Source organism: Danio rerio, chromosome 14 (assembly GCF_052040795.2).
Source record: "Danio rerio strain M-AB ecotype USA chromosome 14, GRCz13ab, whole genome shotgun sequence".
Taxonomy (NCBI): Eukaryota; Metazoa; Chordata; class Actinopteri; order Cypriniformes; family Danionidae; genus Danio; species Danio rerio.
In genome coordinates, this window is record NC_141034.1 from 36,846,625 (window position 1) to 36,868,365 (window position 21,741).

Genomic DNA, 21,741 nt, shown 5'->3' on the forward strand with positions numbered 1-21,741 from the left:
CTCACAGATATATCCATATCCATGATTATAGTAGTCTACCTGCATTTTTGTGGGACTTTTATGACTTGTAAGGGTGGTTGTAAAACCCTGGTATTTACATTCAATATATGCCACACATTTCCAGCCCTCAGAGCATTATTTTTGTTCTGAATGTATAAAAAAAAATTCTTAAAGGTCTAAAATTATTTTCCAGTTTCAAATTAAAATGCCATAATAAGCAATAGATCCTACATACTTATGAATAAGTGTGTAAGCTGTAAATGATACATAAATGTATTGAACAAGGAAGCATTATTTTGGTGCTGTCCAATTTCACATTCATTTACGTGCCGTTCTTTAGGATTATTTGTGACATTTAGGCTCCTCAGTCGTTTACAGGCCTAATGAAAACAGCTTGAAAGCCTGTTTACGGTAGCCAAACAATTTATTTATGAATGTTAAATCTTGGTTAATATCAGTTCTTACCACGTTTTAAGATATAGCCTATATTCGGATATTCAGACATTCTCCTTAATAATATAAATCCAGGAAAGTATTCTTTGAAAATTCTAAATAGGGAAATCATAATTGCAGCAAATAACTATCAAAGTACAGCATTGTTCACTGTCAATTAGATAGTGTTAATGTTGTTTAGAAGTCATACTTGCATGCTAATTCCGATCGATTATTAAAAGTAACATGCTAAACAATAAAGAGACTAAATAAACGAATGTGCAAATATAAAACCAACTTTACCTCGTTTTAAAACGGTTGTGTCTTGTTCCGTCTGTTCGGCTGTCTATCACTGCCATAAATGAATGAAGCTCTTTCTGTACCTGTTCATCGAACATTCTGCAAAATCATTAATCGTTTACACGGATCACCTTGAGCGAAGCAACGTTGTTCTCGCGATATTTCCGTAAATACTTTTATTATGAATAAATTTTCATGTTTAAATTTTTTATTTTATTTTGCGTAAGAATTGAATGGGTATTTTAATCCCAACAAAACCGAGTCTAAGAAATACAGGTAGCCCGAATAAGTCGTTAATGTTATCGTATATAAACAACCAGACGGAACAAACCTACTCACTAAGTCACATCTGTTTTTTTTTTTTTTTTTTTTTTTTTTTTCGCGCGCTTTGAATGAGAGAGAGGCGTTTAATGTAAAATATCTTCGTTTCCTCTTGAGATCATGCTGTTTAATATGAGTCGCTTTATCAAAACAATCCAGACTTTAAAAATACAGACCGGGGACGTTCAGCACTTTTCTGACACATCACAAACGAGGAGGACCGTTAGGTAAGTTTGTTCACATTTGACTAAATTGGGGGAACCACATTACATATTTTCAGGCTAACGTTAGTTCATCCACAAATGTAAATTCTGTCATAATTCTGCCCAAACACATTTGAGATGCTTCTTCTTAACAGAAGATATTTTGAAGAATGTTAGTAACCATTTAATTTCCATATATATATATTTTTTTTTCACCATTAGGCTAAACTAAGTCATCATTTTTTTGTCACAACATTCTTAAAAATATCTTCTTTTGTGTTAATAGCTCTGATAGCTGATGCTGTTAATAGCCAACCTACTGTCACAATGTAGAAAAGATACTTTTGCAACTTTTACTTTGCTTCATGAGCAATTTCAGCGTTATGGATGTGAGTGGTACAGGCATGTTTCACAATGAGTTTGTGTGTGAGAGTTTGAGGTTTTAAGCAGCAGATCTGGCTTCCTTCTCTCTCTCTCTCTCTCTCTCTCTCTCTCTCTCTCTCTCTCTCTCTCTCTCTCTCTCTCTTTCTCTCTCTCTCCACTCACTCACCTGTGACGGAGCACTTCCCCTGGTCGGCTCTTATCAGCCCAGGGAGGAAATACCTGCCACAGGTAAACAGGACCTCGTGACCCTCAGGGCTTTGCACTCATACTCAAGCAGACAAGATGTTGTTCTTTCTGGCCTGCCGTGAGCATCCCTGCCCCCACCTGCACAAACCATCTCCCACCCCCCCCTCAATTGAATCTTATCTAGGTATCAGCAGGTGTAAGGCAAGAGCTGCTTATCATGATAGATTCAGTATGCATACAGTTGATCAACAGCACAAATGCTTTTCTGACTGCCCGTGATGATGCTGGTAGCACTTTAAAGTAAAAGTAAGCCCTCATTTCTAGTCAATACTTAAGAAAATTGTTTACTTACATGTACAAATAGCATATAAAGTCATTTTTAATCTTTATTAAGGCTATACCTAATTGTGAAAATGTTTATACATTTATTCGATATTTAGATATTTATTAAATTTGGGTCAAACACAGACTGGTGTCTGGGTCAGACTATGTTTACAAAAGGATTTTTATATACTGAAAAGTAAACAGTTAATGAGTATAGGTAAAATTATTTTTTATTGTCAAACAGTGAACAGATTAAAAAAACAAACATTCTTAGTAAACATAAAATTTTAAAACAAACATAAAATTGTATTATATTTTAAATTATTAAAAGCCTCTTGCAGAAAGTACATTAAAATTATGTCAATTTAATATAGTTTAATGTAGTTGATTATTTAATTAACATGTTTAGTCATTTTATTGTTTATTTACTTGTTTTTTATATTCAAATTAAAAATTATACATGATTTATTTTATAAAAATTTATAAATATTTGAACCTATGCACAATAAAAAGCATAAAAGTGTACAAATCTGGCTTTTTGATGTTATTAATCACAAACTATAATTACTAATTGTCTGATTGTTGACCTATTAAAAAAAGGATTAACAATTAATTGTGGATAAAATCAGCAGAAAATGCATGATCATGACAGACCTACAAAAACACTTTCCCTCAAATGAAAAATCCTGTTAAATGAAAATGTTCTCTCTGAAGCTGGGATGCTTTACACCTAAACAATGTGTTCTAAAATAATAAATCCTGGTTAAGGAATTCCTGCAGCGTGCAACATGTTCCCTTTGCCTCTGGGACCATGTGTGAGGGTGGAAGTGTCCCTCTGGGACCAGTGACCCTGGTGAGGGAGCACATTCTCACAAGTCCAGAAGGAACACATGAACACACACACACATACACACACACACACACACGGCAAGCTGTTCTGACTTTAGTTAAATCGCTGGATATAAGTTCTTGATGTTTACAGTTCAGTTTTCACTACACTGTTAAAAAATGCTGGGTTCGACACAATCGATTTGTTTTAGGACAACATGAAGAAATTAAGTTAACTTATTAGTTTTTACAAATGTCTGTGAATTGAACATAAAACGTTTGAGTTGTCAAATGAAAACCTAAAAATTGTGTTGTTTCAGCTAATTTTAGATTAGTTTGAACAAACAGCAAACATTTTTAGAGTGTAGTTTTAAATGCAAGAACTGGATTTCTAGTAGTAACAATAGCCTTTTTATATCAGCAATTCTACTAGTAAACATGTTAACTATTAGAAGCTTGGCATCAGTAATGATGCCATCACTTCCAGAAATTAAATTGCATTCTTGAATAAGAAAAAATATCATGCTTGATATCAAGTACTCTATATAAATGCAATCAAATAGTATGCCATTCATACATCCAGAACTGATTTATAGCTAGTTCTTGATAATCACAGTTGATTTACAATGAAATCCTATGGTGACATTTAACTAGATATTTATGATATCAGGAATATTACTACTTTGTTTACTACTTTCAATTTTAATGTCTGATATGCAAATGATGTCACAATTAAAATCAAGAAATAACTCCACTATTTAAAACTGAATTCTTGATATTAAGAATTATAATCCTGCTAATTAGAGTCAAATCAGCTTGCCACAAAGAAAGAGTGAAAAAGAGAAAGAGAGAGGGCAGAGCTCCAGGACAGCGGCTCAAGTCAAACACCTGAGGGTCAGGGTCTCTCCATTTCTCTCTCTCTCTCTCTGCAATCCTCTGCTCTTCATGTTACCTGAGCCTCATGCACCAATGCTGCCCTTTATTTGATGGATGCGGTTTCAGCCCCTCCAACCACTTCCTGTTAAAACAGTGATTGATAAAGGAAATCTGATCTACTGATTATGTTAAACATCTTAAATTTCAAATTTAAAAATGAATTGTACCTACACTATACTTACACTTTTTACATGTTTTTCATTGGTTCCTGTTTCTTGAAACTCGAAAACTTACAGATACACAACATATATTATATTATATTATATTATATTATATTATATTATATTATATTATATTATACTTCGTGCTGTCGATATTAATGTCGATATTAATGATTATTGTGCACTTAACTTTGTCAAAATAAACTTTTATATTGAATGTGATTTATAACGATTATGTTTTGAATGCATGCATAATTTTGAGAAAATGTTTATATATATTTATATATAAAATATATGTGCATATGATACAACTTATATGTAAATTGTAATATCTATGTAACAAAACTGTTTTGTATAGTTTTGTTTTTATCTGTGTGGGCGTGTGTGTGTGTATCACATATAAATAATAAGTGAAGCTTTACAAAGTCATTTCGATAGGAGCACACAATATAATTGATCGCGGTTGGTGTCTCATCTGTAATCACCAATAATTCAATCAGATTGATCCAAGCCTACACTGTAAAAAATAATGTAATTTGTCACAGTAAATTCCATTAGTATCACTTTACAAGGAGTTAACTGAACTTGTTTTTGTATTCAGAATTTTATAGTGAAATTAAGGCAGGCATCATGATTACAGCAAATTACTGTATAAAGGGCTATAATTATTGCACGTTAGTTATAGGAATTCCAACACTCTTTTTTTATTTAACATAAAAATTAATACACATGAACTTTTATGCTAGTACAGTCACTTTTTAAAATTTAGAAATATTTACAAAATTATTGTTAATATGAAGTACCTTACAGTAATTTACTGTGAATTTACATACAGTCCCTTACAGTGAAAGTAAAGCAATTATTATCCAGTTGTTTACTGTAATCTTACGGTCAAATATTTTTACAGTGTTGGCATCATGGTGGCAGAGTGGGTAACATGATCGCCTCACTGTAAGAAAGTTGCTGGTTCGATCGTGTTCTCCTCGTGTTCGCAAGGATTTACTCCGGATGCTCCGGTTTCCCCCATAGTCCAAAAACATGCACAATAGGTGAATTGAATATGCTAAATTGACCGTGTTGTATGTGTGTGAACGCAAGCGTGTGGGTGTTTGACAGTGTTTGGTTGTGGCTGGAAGGGCATCTTATGCATAAAACATGTGCTGGATAAGTTGGCGGTTCATTCTGGTGTGGCGATCCCAGAACAATAAAGGGACTAAGCCGAAATGAAAATAAAAGAATAAATGATTTTACAGTGTGCAATAAATAGACAAATTTCGCCCTATACTGACTTATTTTGGAAGATTTCCCCCTTCCACCAATCTCCTCCTTTTGGTGGAGCTTTCCAGACCTACCTGATCTTGGACCCCCTAATATGCTTATTGACCAGGCAGGAGCCCTGGGCTCTATTATCTCCGAGCATAGGGTTTTCTCCTGGGACAGCACGACAAACCTGTTAATAGCGTCAAGCAAGTGTTAAATCTTAAATATATTTAATTCACACACATATATTATGTAAAAACAAATCTTTGCCCGGCACTAATTATATTATTATAAAATTCAACATTTCAACAATTCAAAAATGCATATAATAACAAAATACTAAATAATATTATTTAATTTTTTATCATTATATCATTTTATGTATGCATTTGTTTCACAGCACTGAAATTATTTTATTATAGTTAAAATAATCATGACAATCAATTTATATAATATAAAAAGGCTTCGTTTCATGACATTTTTTTAATCATACAGTTAAACCTAACATTTTTTTCTGAGCAAAATATTCTCTTCTCAAACAGCAGATTAAACCCTCCAAATCTATATGAAAATGAGTACATTTATGACTTAAATTAGATCCCCTCAGTGTCTGCCAACACAGATTTACCTCCAAATCCAACATGAGCAAGGATAATTAAGCATCATCATCACCAATATGTGGATCCACTAATTAGAGCCAGTCCTTCCCTGCAGTTTGTGTGTTTGTGTCTCTATCAGTGGTCATCCGCTCCTCAATAGCCCCTGGGCCAGCAGATATGAGCCCGGACGAAGATAAGCAGAACAATGGTTCAGTCCTGTATCTCTGTCCTCATCGGGTGTCTGCGCAGAGGATGTTGTTAAAGCAAGAGCAAACAGTCAAACATCCTGCGCCAGCTCTGTCACTTCCCCTTAATCTCCCTCGCTCGCTCACTGTGGCTGTCTGTATTATTTTACATCTCTCGCAAGATACTTGTGTGATTTTCACAACAGGGTGTGTGTTTGGGGACTTCGGTGGGTGATGGGGTGAGATTGTTGGTTTGACGAATAAATTTAAGTCTGTGTAGAACAAAAACAGATCATGTTAGAGTAAGATACTTGACATATAACAGTTCATAGTTTAAATAATGTAAATAAAAGCAAAAAATACCAAGTTAATAAATCAAAAGCAGTCAAATACATTGGAATAGTGTGACTGACCAAACAGGATTAAAAATTTAATATATACATTTATTAATCATTAATCAATATTAATAAATGAATGAATGATTTATATTAGTCAATTTAATAATTTAATATTATTGAATAATAAAAAATACATTTTGAAGATTGCATGGAATTATAATCACTTCCACAATTTAGTCATACAAATCATGCAAAATTAACACAATCAATTTATGAATAATTGAATCATTGAATGAAAAAATAACAAATTAATTAAACAAAAAAAAAAAATAGGTTTGTCTTAGGGTGTTTTCACATTAGCACTTTTGGTCTGCACCCAGGTTAGTTTGACATCAGAGTTCGATAACTGTAGCCATGCCGCATGTTAACAAGTTAGAAAGGACATTTGGAAACATTCACACTATTTACACAAAGTGAAATACTTGTTTTAGTTATTTTGGGCTGACCCTCATGCTTTGTCAAAAAATTAATTTAGTCAACACTTTAACAACATTCTTCAGCACTAATACCTCAATGACAGTCACAATGTCAGTCATCAGAGCGAGTGATCTAAAGTGTTTTCTAAACGAATTGTGGATTCGTTGAGTTCTAATGAAAAACTTTTAACCTTTCGAGCACCCTTTTAACAGGCGTCTACCAATCAGATTGCTTTATGCAAATCTACCACTGCAGATGCTAGCCAGTCACATTTGTACAACTCCAGAGAATAGTGAAATGTCAAAATGGAGGAACAGCTTTCAATTTTTATATACTACTACATTTTTAGTTAACTAGTTTGTCCATAGTGTAAAAGTGTGTCTGAATGAGTGTGTATGGGTTTCCAAGTTCTGGGTTGCAGCTGGAAGGGCATCTACTGCATAAAACATATGCTGGATAAGTTGGCGGCTCATACTGCTGTGGAGACCCCAGATGAATAAAGGGACTAAGCCAAAGGAAAATGAATAATTGTGAATGTAGTACACTAAAAAAAATCATTGGATTAATAATTTTTTTAAGACAAGTGGTTAGAAATAATTAATATGGACTAAATTACAACAAACAAATGAAATTTAGTATTGTTTAACTTAATTTATTTGTTTAAATTCTGCCCATATACATTATTTTCAACCACTTACACTCACATGATGAGAAGTCATCTATGCTAAAAATGAGGCACAAGACACTGTTTTATAACCATCAAGCTTTGACTATTTAAAAAGATTTTGTTGCAATATATAACTTTTTTGAGGTTACAAAATAAATTCATATGGTTCTCAGTGGTTCATCAAAATGTGAATGAACTAGAGTTATTCATGTCCTAAATTCCAGAGGATTTTAAAACTGATGAGAGAGAGAGAGACCCGGAGAAGCCTGGCAGAGGCAGGTTAATATCAGGGACACTTGACAACAATGGAATGTTATAAAAAGGTGCAGCTGTAATAAGTTCTTTGATCTTCCATTTCCAGCACGTCACATCATTACTCATCCTGCTAACCAATTTACTCCTCGCCATCGCAGCCACATCAACCCAAAGCTGAGGGGAGGAGCAGAGAGAGACACAAGTCCGCAAACTCTAATATAACACGTTTCACATTCCTTTGCAATTTATTCCATTAATAAGAGATGAGTGCAGGCTTATTGGGGAGTTGAACATGAGTCAAAGTTGCTGCTATTCAACAAATATAGAAGTAATGTGGCGTAATTGTTGTATATAAGCAGGGTAAAATATTTAAGGATTGAAAATAAATTAAATACAGTATATAATTTAATAATACATGTATAATTTCATTCAATTTCTTTTGAAATATACATTGCCCAGTTGAATGTTCTATTTGTCAGGGAAAACTAAAAAAAAAAAAAAAAATTGACATCAATGATTAAACTAAAGAAATGCAGTAAATAATCCATAAATAAACAGTACTTTGAGTTTACAGTACATTCATATAATTTATTCCAAGGTCTGTTGACATTCTTGATTCTGATGCCGTGTGCATTATTTTCGTTGAAACGCACAGGTAGTGCCAGTTTGTTGTGATCACATTTCGAAATAAATGTGCTTCTTCCAAACATTTGTGGTTATCATAGAAACTCACATGCACTGCACAGGAAACCGGTGAGGACTGTTAATGGCGAACGGGAAATCTAGGCACTAGAAAATCTAACATGTCAAAAGTGATTAACAAATTTTTACAAATATTAAGCTGCAAAGAGCAAAACTACTTTAAACTTTGGCCTACTTTGGCAAATGACCATGCAATAAGCAGGATAATCCACTGCTTGCTGTGTGTTAAAGTCCCCAAGAAATTAAAACTAATCATATGAGCTCAGATTGCCAGACAAGCCAGCTGTGCGTGTCATTAAGAAAATCCACTTCCTGTTTGTTTTCAGTAAAATTATCTGATTTAATGTGATTTTAAGGTAATGGGTGGGGCTAACATACTTAACTACACTGGTTTAACAGTCAGATTTGGCAACAAACAGAAATGGTGAGGAGGAGTTTTAGGTTGTAATAACTCTTTTAACATTACCTTTTCCCCAAACTTTCTGAATTAATTGACTACTTAACTACATCAAATCAGCCCGCTGTAGAAAAAACAAGCCACGCCCACAGATTTGTCATTTGATATTTCTTTTCACAAAATGTTATAATACGTTGTTAGGTTGATTTAGGTCGTGACTAAAATTCAAGTCTCGCCAGCGTCTAAGGACAACGTTATTTTGATGTCCAATAATGATGTCAAATGATGTTGATATTTGGTTAATTTCAGGTTTTTTTAGAAAATGACCAACGTCATATTGACGTCCAACATTGGCATTTATTCATCAGGCATGGCAACCAAAATGTAACATCTGATACACATCATAGTGGTGTTGTCCACATAATATCAAACTGTAACATCATTAGACGTTGATATTTGGTTGGTTTTATGTTGGACATTGGCATCGGCCTGACATTGGGTTCCGACATCAACCTGATTTTCATTTCCAAACAAAATGCAACATCCCACGACATTGGGGTACAACATCAATCTATTGTGATGTTGACGTCTTCTGCCTGCTGGGTGTTATGGATATTTACTGTAAACATTACAGTACCATAAACATCCATCATCTTCTCATCGGTGGCATGCATCTAAACAGTCTTTGGGTCATTGCGTGCAGAGATTTTGGACATGGTCTTCAAACTGTTTGCTGCATGTCTTAAGGTAATTCATTATGAAGCGATTTATCTTCTATGTGAAATTTGATTGGACAGGAATCACAGAACTGATTTTTCCTATCCCCATAGACAAGAAACAATAAAGTAGTGACTGCTGGTTGAAGGAAAGCAGTGGAGTAAAAAGTACCAATACAGCACTAAAAGTGTACTCAAGGGGAAGTAAAAGTACTCATTTTTAAAACTACTTAGCAAATTTCAAATCCTGAGAAAAACTACTCAATTACAGTAAATTGAGTATTTGTCATTTGTTACTTTACACCACTGGCAACCACACTCCTCTAGTGTGCTGTGCTGGTCCTTCACCTCCACGTCGCGCATTAAAATCCTTTAACGCATAGTAAGCCTTTGATTATCCCTTACTCAAGTTCATGTAAGAGTATATTTGCATTAAATAGAAAAATATGAGTATTTGGAACAAAATTAAAACTGCAGTGGTTTACTTTTCCATTGTGGAGAAAATTAAAGGAATAATATTGAATTTCTACATGGTATAATACTTTTCAGTGCTACTGTGTTACTGTATTAATGATTTTTTTACAGTGGTTCTCAAACTTTTTTCATCAAGTAATACCTCAGAATATATTGTCTCTCCAAGTACCACCATAATGAGCAGTATTGAAATACAGTAGCGTAGTAGGCCCAGTAAAGCAGCTACATCTCTGCACAGTTAAAAAAAACGTGGCAGATTACCTCAGAAATATAGGCTATATGTCATATATGCCATGTTATATACATCATTTTTGATAAATTTTAAAATGTGTGTAGCATGTACATAAGATATTTAATTCCTCTGCGTACCACTAGTGGTACACGTACCACAGTTTGAGAACCACTGATCTAATACATCCAGCTATATTTAACGCATCATACTTTATTTACTCATTATTAACTTCTGTGTTACAATAGTACAGTGTAGTATGTACCTCTGTAATACAACAAATTCTACAGTGTAGAATTCATCAATAAATCTAGTGACATTTATAAACATTTATTTAAATTTGTAATAATAGTTTACAATATTACTGTTTTACTGAATTTGTGGTCAAACAAATTTAATAATAATAACAACAACAGTAAAAAAAAATACATAAATAAAAAAACTAATTAATGAATGAATAAAAATTCAGTATAAGGTACAGAAATATTTTTAGTACATTTATTTTTTTAATATATATTCAGTACAAATGTTTTCCTTTCTTTTAGTACAAGCATAAGGGTAACACTGGTCAAACAAATGTTTTTTTTTTCTTCGTCTCCAGACAGCAGCACTTCCGTATAGCAGCATCCACGTGTCTCCAGCGGGCCTGCTGTGCTCCTCATCCCTGCGGTGGTGCTCCAGTGAAGGTATGTGGGTCCGAGCCGGTGGGCGTGTGCTGAAATCCAGCTCGCCCAAGCGGACAGGTCAGCTCTGGCCGGTCAGCAGCTGCTGCCTGGCCGCGGTCCCACGCTTCGCAGGCCGGGGGGAGGATTGACAGGTCAGTAATAAAATCAGGCGCCCTCGCTGAGCTCAGAGCGGCCCATTGTTCCAGAGCCAGGCCCGCTGCTGCTGTTTACTCTCTCCCATATGCATTATTCAACGGCCCAGGAGCTCCCAGAGAAAGGGGCCCCATTCAGGGAGCCTCTTGCCCATGTTTTGTTTTGCTAATTTTCAATTAAAATAAACCATGGCGCTGAGGGGGGAGAGAAAGAGCGCAAGGGAGAGATCGTCCCAGGACTATTTACCCTGTGACGTCTAAAGGGATTAGGCTGATCACATAAATGACAATAAAACACTACTTATTGAGTATTATGTCAGTGACATATCTGTTATTTCAAATAAGGGCTAGACTGCGGGACAATGAGCTTTGATGCTGTTTCAGTTTGCTCTTATTCTGCAGGGGATGATCACTTTTGCACACTGATAAGCAGGAGTGGCCAAATCTACTGTGGGTTTCTAATAATTATGCTCCAACTCAATTTTAGATTAAATATGCACAAACACAACTGCTGAGCTACATTATTTATTTTATTTTCAACCCAACAATTGGGTTTTCCAAACTTGGGTTAAAACAACCCAGCATTTTGTTTACAAGTACAGTAAATGGACTAGATTTAGTTGCTTTGTTTACTGATGGATCTATTGTTTAAAATGATGAATGAGGGTTCCTAAAATACAAAAATCAAGATGTAGTTATGCTATATATATATATATATATATATATATATATATATATATATATATATATATATATATATATATATATATATATATATATATATATATATATATGTATATGTTAGTGCTGTGCAAAAATTTAGTTCATCCAAAATAAAAGTTTGGTTTGACATAATATTTGTCAGTGTACTGTGCTTATTTGTGGACCCTTTTCACAAGACTATTATGACTCATTTAACGGTCATCATAAAGCATCCCAAATCCTTATTAAATTTAAAACTTTTTTTAAAAAACGTCAGAATATTTATATATATTTATGTATGTATAAAGTATATGCAGAAGTATGCAGGACTTATTTAGTATCCTGGGTCGCAAAAAAACTATCTTCACTGCTTTAAATTACGTTTTTCTAAGCCATGTCTTTAAAATATGAAAATGTATTTTACCCCAGTATTTTTAATTGACGGCGCGTGCGTGTAAAAGGCTTTTTATCTCATTTTAGGCTTGAACAACTAAATAAATGCTGAAGTCTATTTAACGGATTGCATTTTAATTACATTACAACATTAATGCTGTAAAAGGAACCGTAAAAAATTGAAAAAAGTCACATTAATCATTCACCGGAAGTTTATTGGTATGGGCAGAAATATGCACTAACTGTGCATATACCCTATTCCATCATCTTTGCATCAAATTACAAAAACGAATTACCGTATTACTTATGCGAGGTGTTTGTCATTCAGTGTCTATGGGCAGGATAGTAAATATAACATTATTCTCTCTTTTGGCTTTTATTTTTGTTCATTTTTGAAAGACTTGATAACACTATTGTGGAGTTTTTCTTTTCTTGATTAGTCAGCATAGGATTGTAAACAACTTATTTGTTGTACTTTTCCATTCACTGCTCTCTAAGTTTACCCAACTATGACGATTTCCACTGCAGAGAAACCTGGAAATGTGAAAAGGGTCCATTATGCATATTTAAATGCACACATGCATGCATCTATTTGCAAAAGTGTTTTAGATGTAAAATATCTATGTATACGATACAAATTATATATACATTTTAAGAGTTCATACTTAGCTGATGATTGATTTTAAAGCTTGTTTGGCAGGCTGTCCCGGGAGAGAGCCCTGAGCTCATAAGATCCTTGAGCCCGGGGTTGTCTCTTATTTGCAAGGCAAGAGAGGAGTTTGAGCTCAGGTAGATCTCAAGAACTCCCCTGCTGTAGTAGCTAATGAACATTAAGTGATTGCTCTTAAGAGATAACTACTAACTAGGAGCATGTCTATGGTACCGGGGTACCCAGGGGAAACCCACGTGAGCACGGGGAGAACATGTAAACTCTGAACAGAAATGTCCATTGGCTTGGTAAGGACTAGAACCAGTGACGTTCTTGCAGTGAGGCAAAAGTGCTAACCACTGATCCACCGTGCTACCTATCTAGGAAAAAAGGAGGAGTAAGGGGTGGAAGGGGGACTCTTCAAAACGAACATAGTTGTTATATGGAACCTACACACAATTCCCCATTATGACAATGTGAAAAAAGATTTTGTAAAATTGTTGCAAATTTATTAAAAATAAAAAATAACTGAAAAATCACATATACATAAGTATTACTCCTAAAGCTCTAAAGCCTTTGCCCGTGAAGCTCTAATTTGAGCTCAGGTACATTTTGTTTTCACTGATCATTCCTGAGCTGTTTCAGCAGCTTAATTGGAGTTCATCGGTGGAAATTCAGTTAATTGGACATGATTTGAAAAGGCATACACCTTTCTATATAAGGTCCCAGGGTTGACAGTGCATGTCAAAGCACAAACCAAGCATGAAGACAAAGGAATTGTCTGTAGACCTCCGAGACAGGATTGTCTCGAGGCACAAGGCTGGGGAGGTTACAGTAACATTTTTGCTGCTCTGAAAGTTCTAATGAGCACAGTGGCCTCATCCATAAGTGAAAGATGTTTGGAACCCACCAGGACTCTTCCTTGAGCTGGCCGGTCATCTAAGCTGAGTGATCGGGGGAGAAGGGCCTTGATCAATAACAAAATTCTCTGGTCTGCTGAGACTAAAATTGAACTCTTTGAAGTGAATCCAGGCTAATATCATATCAGCAGCAGGATCTGGAAGACTAGTCAGGATAGAAGGAAAGATGAATGCAGCATTGTACAGAGACATCTTGAATGAAAACCTGCTTTAGAGTGCTCTTGACCTCAGATTGAGGTGACGGTTCATCTTCCAGCAGGACATTGACCCAAAGCACACTGCCAAAAAATCAATGGAATGGCTTCACAACTCGGTGAATGTCCTTGAGTGGCCCAGCTAGAGCCCAGACCTAAATCCTTTTGAACATCTCTGGAGAGATCTGAAAATGGCTGTACATCGTCGCTTTCCATCCAACCTGATAGAGATTGAGAGGTACTGCAAAGAGGAATTGGCAAAAATTCCCAAAGACAGGTGTGCCAAGCTTGTGAAATCATATTCAAAAAGACTTGAGACTGTAATTGCTGCCAAAGGTGCATCAACAAAGCATTGAGCGAAGGCTGTGAATACTTATGAATGTGGTTTTTCAGGTTTTTTATTTTTAATGAATTTACAATAATCCATTTTTTTACATTGTCATTATGGGGTATTGTGTTCAGAATTGTGAGGAAATAAATGAATTTAATCCATTTTGGAATAAAGCTGTAACATAAAAAAATGTGGGAAAAGTGAAGCGCTATGAATACTTTCTGGATGCACTGTATGTATTTTATGCACTACAGTTTAAAGGGATTTTTTTAAACATTAATTCAGTAGGGTTTCATCACATTGGTCAAAAGTAACAGTAAAGACTTTCATAATACTACAGAAGATTTCTATTTTAAAAGGAATGTTGTACTTTGAACTTTCTATTCATCAAGGAATCCTTAAAATGTATGACTGATCCATAAAAAATGTTAAGTGTTATGAAAAATGTTATGTTTTCAGCATAATGATATAATGAATTGATAATAACATTAAATCTGCATATTAATCGTATCAAATTAATTACAGCAATTTAGCATTTTAGAAAGATTGCTGAAGGGTCATTTGACACTGTAGACTAGAGGATGGACATGACAGTAATAAAAGTAGATCTGAATTAGAATACAGCTATTTAAACTTTATATATTTAACAGTAATGCTGCTGTTTTACTATATCTTTGATCAGATGCTGCCTTATTTGAAATAATTGACAGTAAAACACTACTAATACAGTGTTATGTCAGTGACATATCTGTTATTTCTAATAAGGGCTAAACTGCAGGACAATGAGCTTTGATGCTGTTTCAGTTTGTTCCTATTGTGCGGAGATGATCTGAAGGTCCAAATTCTATATTTATGCACATCAACATGTCTTCCAATATGTATGTAAAACCTATGGTAAAAATATTATATGCAGTACTATTTCAAAATTTGAGTTCAGTTAGAGGTTTTTTTCAAAGTAAAAATAAAGAATTTTATGATGTAGCACTTTTTACAATAATTATGTAAACATATATCACATTTCACATATATCTGGAATATACAGGTGTAAGTAATATGAATCATCCACATATCTTTTGCGACTTCATTATCTGAGATGTGAAACGCATGGAAAAGCTGCCTAAAGACAATCAATGCAGTCGCGCACACACATAAGAGACAGGAACGTGCTGGTGGAGTGTGTGTGTTTACAGCAGTTTGACTGATTAATATGAATTTGTAGCTAAATCGTTAGCGGTGCAAAGCAGCATTTTCTATTGTTTACATTGTTGCTACAGCTTACCGTTAACGCTAGACACTGTACATGTCATGATCAATTTTAACAAATAAAAACACTTACAGGTTTTAGTTTACAGCTTCTGCTTTGAGGTGATTTTTAACCGTATCCAGCACTGAACAGTAGAGCTGTGTACCTGCACTAGTCTCACGGTTCGGTTCGGTTACGATTATCATGCCATTGATTCGGTTTAATTCGATACCTCGGTGCATCATGGTGCATTGATGGTGCTTTTCATACACAGTTTTATATTTTCTTCACAGCAGCAGTTCTTGTATTAAAATGTATAAATATATATAAATATTCTATATATACAGTTTATATATCTGACTGTCTGTATTAAATGACAAAATTGTATTACAAATAATATATATATATATATATATATATATATATATATATATATATATATACTACTTGTAATACAATTTTGTCATTTAATACAAACAGTCAGATATATAAACTGTATCTTTAAACAACACGAGCATTTAGCAAATAATATAAACAAATATAAATATTCAGCTCACTTTCTGATCCTTGTCTAGTTCTCTTACACCTCTTTGATTGGTCACACCCTCAACAAAAACGGTAGCAATTGGCTCTTGCGCGCTGCGCTCTTCACAGATGAGTGACACTGAAAAGCGGCAGGCGGCAGCTGCGATCACAGCTGATCTATGATAGACACGGTGGAGAAAACTTTGCAGACATTCGCTCGTGTCTGTATCTAGAAGTAACTCTGTAAAACAGCCGAGAAGAGAGGAAAAGTCACGCCAGCAGGTCAAATGGGCCACTGTGTGTGTCTGTGTGTGTGTGTGAGTGAGAGAGAGAGAGAGAGAGAGAGAGAGAAATGGAGTACTTTCATTCTCTCAATCTCAGTGAAATAGGGGCTTTAGCTGTATATTCCAGTGAAAGACTGATCAAGCAAACACACACAGTGAATTTGTGCACAGTTAATGAGTTTTAAGTAGTTAGAGCATTGTAAATACTCGCGCTCGCCTCCCTCGCAACAAAGCGCATATGAGGTAAATGACGTCAGTAATAACAGGTTGTGATTATTACTGAACCGATACCGAATTGTCTGCGTCTACATCGCGGTGCACCAAAGAAACGATTAATTTTGACACCCCTACTGAACAGGAAGAGATTCTGGAAGCTGTTTTGTCAAATCATCCTTGATATGTATTTTATAATTCTCTGGAACATAATTAATATTGAACTGTAACCACTTCTGTCTTTGTGTTCTGTTATTTGGAAGCCCAAATACAGAAACAGACGAAGCTCTGTGGAAACAGCAGTGTTTAGACGCATTTTTTGCTTCATCTCTGCTATAACGTTACAGTGCCTCTGGTATGGCCCTTAGCTGCACAGTTTGTGTGCGCAGTAAACAAACCTTTGTGATCTCACAGGGGGCAGAAGTATTTTTTGTAGTCCCCAAAATTCGTTTATTGTAGGCTTTGCTAAGCTAACTCTGTAAAAACCAAGGTCTCCCTTTCCATTGAACTTAGAACTTTTTACATTCAGAGATGTTGTTTATGTTCACACAGCTTCATTACACATCAACTAAAATATGATATCATAGTGGACCACCCCTTTAATAAAAATCCAAGTATAATGCAGTATGTAATTCATAAATTAATTATTAATCTAACAGTTTCAAATAAAGTATCTTCTTTTGAATGATTTGTTCATGTTACAATCCAAAAATATAAGATAATCATTAATATATAGAATTTAAAAAAATAAATGATTGAGTAAATCATCATATTGGGATGACAATAAAACGATTTATAAGAAAATCATATTATTTTTCTCTAAAAAAAAACTGAGATCAGAAAAAAAGGCAAAACAAGTTAACTCTTCTGAACCAACTAGCAGATATAACTTATCAATGATTATATCTGTTTATCTTATTATTTTATTTAATAATAAATGTATGTTGATTTTAGAATGTTCAGATACTGAAAGACAAGACTAAGCATAATCATTAAAAGAGTTACACTCTACCACTTAGATTTCTCAACAACAGCAAATATTGGAGAATGTCATAACAGATTGGCTTGATACGGAGCATTCATCATTGATTTTTAATTAAACGTTTAACAGAAAGAGCACCACCGTAACCTGCAGAAAGACGGCGTGACCTGCAGATCATTAAATATCAGCATCCCTGACACCGCGGGCTAATCAATAAGTGCACTGATAGCTTTTTATTGTTGCGTTCTTTCACACAGGAGGGGGTTTGGCTGAGGCAGAGGGGCTGCGCACAGATGCAGTGACAGTGGGGAGTGAGCGAAGTTAAAGATTCACCACACATCTGTTACTCTGCCACAGTGCGGACTCTCAGGCACCTACCCCTGCTGTCTGCCCGCTGTCTGCCTGCCCGCCTGGTACGTCTGTCTGTCTGTCTGCCTGCCTTCCCTTCATATGTGCCTGTGTGCTGCTGTCCACCTGTTGCTGGTAACCTGCATGTGCTCTACTAACTGACCAACTGCTTCCTGTTGTGTCCTAATGAGCATCTTCAAACCGGACAGCAGCTTCAGTCGCTCCAAGCCTGCCAACAGACAGAGAAACATTTATATTATATTCTGATTTAATTATAGCTTAAAAGGCCACTTTAATTTAATCAGGAGTGTGCAGTATTTCATTAATTATGGCAGCTGCTTTAGAGCTCTGTTTCTCGTTTAGGCCGTTTTCACAATTGTTTTCGCAAATTGTTTGATTCTGCTTGTCTTTTTTAAAGCAGACTTCAGGATGCTTCTTTCAATAGATAAAGAAAACCAAACTGAAATGATCTTAATAAGAAGAAAACCGATATAGTTATTCACTTGCATCATATTTTCCACCTAACTATGGAAGGCTTCAGCCTTCTCAAACAAAATCATAAAGGTTTAGCACTTGAAGGTGAGTAAATGCTAAAAAAAAATGGGTGAACAATGCTTTTTCTCAGAAAGCTAACAAAGCTAATTAGTTTACAAACTAAGTTATGTGAAATAAAATGAAATGACGCAAGGAAATGTATTGAACACATAAAGAAATGGAGGTGTAGAAAGGCAGTGAAAGCCCAGACAGCAGCTGAAATCTCTCAAAAGTAATTTAGCAACCCTCTGCCCTTTGTTATTGTAAATTAATATAAGCTGCTTCAGTCTAACATTAGCAGGATGATGAAAATGAAACCAAAGTTGACATTTCAGCAAGACAATGATCCAAAACTCAGCCAAGGAAACTCTCAGATGCTTTCAGAGAAAGAAAATTAAGCTGTAGAATGGTCCAGCCTAACACCTGACTTGAATCCAATATAAAATACAAAACAATGATCAGATTGGATAAATGAGACCCACAGAATCATCAAGATGTTTACACTCTGTTTAAGTCTGTGAAAAACCCACACCTGAGCAATTGATATGACTTCATTCTCCATATGAGAGGTGTCTTTAAGCTGCCATCACCAAAAAAGCCTTTTATATGAAGCATTGAATACATTTCAGTAGTTTAGTATTTTCTCCTTGTGTTATTTCATTGTTATTACACATTTTTTTAAAGATTTCTTTTTATTATGTTTGTTTTGTTTGGAGTTTTTACACAAATCTGGTCTACATAGTCTACATATGTAATATGTATGATGTCACATTTATAACAGAATTTAAAGTTGATATTGGGACTTTTTCAAAAACTTGCACATTTAGGGTGACGCATTAGCTTAGTGGTTAGCACTGTCATCTCACAGCAAGAAGGTTGCTGATTCGAGCCCCGGCTGGCTCAGTTGCCATTTCTGTGTGGAGTTTGCATGTTCTACCTGTGTTCGTGTGGGTGTCCTCCGGATGCTCCGGTTTCCCCCACAGTCCCCCACATGTGCTATAGGTAAATTGAATAAACTTAATTGTCCATATTGTATGTATGTGAATGAGTGTGTATGGGTGTTTCCCAGTACTGGGTTGCAGCTGGAAGGGCATCCACTGTGTAAAACATATACTGGATAAGTCGCCTACATTCTGCTGTGGATGATGAATAAAGGGAATAAGCCAAAGGAAAATGAATGAGTGTAAGGTTTGTAGGTTTGTGTTTTTAAAACTTTGAAACCACTTGTCATGTAAATTAATTCTTAATTGGATAAACAGCTTCAGATATTACTTGAAATCCTTGTAAACATATCGTATATCTCTCAGAAATATTTCGTTGGGAGATGATTTTTAAACGCTGTTTCTCATCAGCTCACAACTAATTTTATGAAGAATTATACAAATTAATTCATAGCAGCTCAGTAAGAACTAATATCAACAATAATCAATTATTTTTACTAAAATATATATGGAGATAGGGCGTCATGGTGGCACAGTGAGTAGCACGATCGCCTCACAGCAAGAAGGTCGCTGGTTCGAGCCTCGTCTGGGTCGGTTGGCTTTTCTGTGAAGTTTGCATGTTCTCCTTTTGTTCGGGTGGGTTTTCTTCGACTCCTCTGGCTTCCCCCACAAGTCGAAAGACATGCGCTATAGGTGAATTGGGTGGGCTAAATTATCCATTGTGTAAGAGTGTGAATGAGTGTGTATGGATGTTTCCCAGTGATGGGCTGCAGCTGGAAGGGCATGCACTGTGTAAAGCATATGCTGGATAAGTTGGTGGTTCATTCCGCTGTGGCGACCCCAGATTAATAAAGGAACTAAGCCGAAAAAGAAAATATATGATCGAATATATGTAATCAAGTAAACTAAAATATTTTGAGGAGCACCATTTGCACACTAGATCCAAACATTAAACTTCCTGTCAAAATTGCAAACACTCCATTTGACACTGTTTTAAAATTTTCTTCATTATTTCTGAACTAAAAATGCTTAGTTGTTATAACCCAACAGTTGGGTTTAAAAGTGTAATTTCAATTTATTTGAAAAAATTCACCCAATTTTGGCTTTGACTATATTTGACCCAACATTGGATTACGACAACCCAGCATTTGTAGAGTGCACATTCTTCTTTACAGTCTATAATCCTCAGCACTCTCATCTCTACAGATCTCTTTGTCCGAGCCCAGTTTTTTTCACCAATGAGACGCACATCACTGAAAAAGACTGAGGATCTTCTTATTCGGGCCACAGAGAAGTTGAGGAGCGCAGATGAGCGGCCATCCTGAATAGGCCTCATCCCCCGCTGGGTGCAGGTGAGCACTCCAGGCAGACTCGCACCTGCCCTCTTTGTTTGACTGACGGCTTTACAGCGAGCGGGATCTGACTGTCTCGTAAAGCCAGCGGGCCGACGGGCAGTAAAGTCTAACTGCTGTCAGAGCTTTGTGTGAGGTGTGAAAGTGTGTGTGTGTGTGAGGCCCTCAGAGACAGGGACTGATCATCAGTACAGACGGACTGACACAAACAATCACACTCCAGACAAAACACAGTCATTAAAGACCAACCAATAAAAACAGCATTCAGCTAATGTGCATACAGAGAGTGGGGTAAGATGGGTCACTTTTTACTTTAGTTGACCTCTGGGTAAATAGACATTAGGTGTCAAATAAAGCATGTAATTATAGTTGAGGATGTTTGATGTTGCAGAGGGACACAGGGGCTTATAATGCTGAGTTATCATACATAAGGGATTATTTGTGTCAAATCAAGAGGGAAGTTTTTGGCGATTGCATGAATCACTTATTGTAATGGTTTGAGATCTGGAGGTTTTTGAAAGACATTTATGATTTTTGTGTGTAGCGTATTTGTAACTTTAGAAGTTAGCATATTGAAATTCTAATATTTCAATGTAATAAACTATTGTCAAACAACTTTAACTGCTGATAAAATACTGAATTTAAATTGGATGCAAAGCTAGCTATTAAAAGTTATGCACTAATGTGAGGTTTAAAAGTATGTATTAATTATAGGTAGGTATTAAATATACACAAAATAAACAATGAGACTATATATTAAAGTATTTGGTCCATAAATGTAAAAAAAGAAAAAAGGAAATAACTTATACACAATACAGGAAGAATACTCACACAACCAGATGTCACCCCTGACAATCTCAGTCAGAATCTAATGAGGTCAAAGAGTCAAACAAAGTTAGAATGGGGTCCAAGTTTTATAGAATTTGTCATTGAAGCCCT

At 35.3% G+C, this 21,741-nt stretch overlaps 1 protein-coding gene and 2 long non-coding RNA genes across 36 annotated transcripts in view; 1 reads left to right on the plus strand and 2 right to left on the minus strand.

Moving 5' to 3' along the window:
• Nucleotides 1–1,115, minus strand: part of atp11c (ATPase phospholipid transporting 11C (ATP11C blood group)) — a 166,415-nt gene extending 165,300 nt beyond the window's left edge. For all 4 annotated transcript variants that reach the window (XM_087281721.1, XM_087281719.1, XM_087281718.1 and 1 more), the window contains exon 1: nucleotides 736–1,115. The gene's annotated coding sequence lies outside the window, so the exon portion shown is untranslated. The remainder of the gene's footprint in view (nucleotides 1–735) is intronic.
• LOC141377549 (uncharacterized) lies at nucleotides 1,088–21,582 on the plus strand. Its single transcript, XR_015507708.1, has 3 exons — nucleotides 1,088–1,280; nucleotides 10,976–11,191; nucleotides 20,657–21,582. It is a non-coding gene; the product is annotated as an uncharacterized LOC141377549 (long non-coding RNA).
• si:ch211-143l19.3 overlaps nucleotides 5,728–21,741 on the minus strand; it is a 117,732-nt gene continuing 101,718 nt past the window's right edge. For 19 of the 31 annotated variants that reach the window (XR_015507675.1, XR_015507671.1, XR_015507658.1 and 16 more), the window contains one exon: nucleotides 17,715–18,204. This is a non-coding gene — a long non-coding RNA (si:ch211-143l19.3). Of the gene's footprint in view, nucleotides 6,392–17,714; nucleotides 18,205–21,741 lie in introns of those variants that run through there. The other 12 variants (XR_015507669.1, XR_015507665.1, XR_015507656.1 and 9 more) reach the window with 2 other exon arrangements.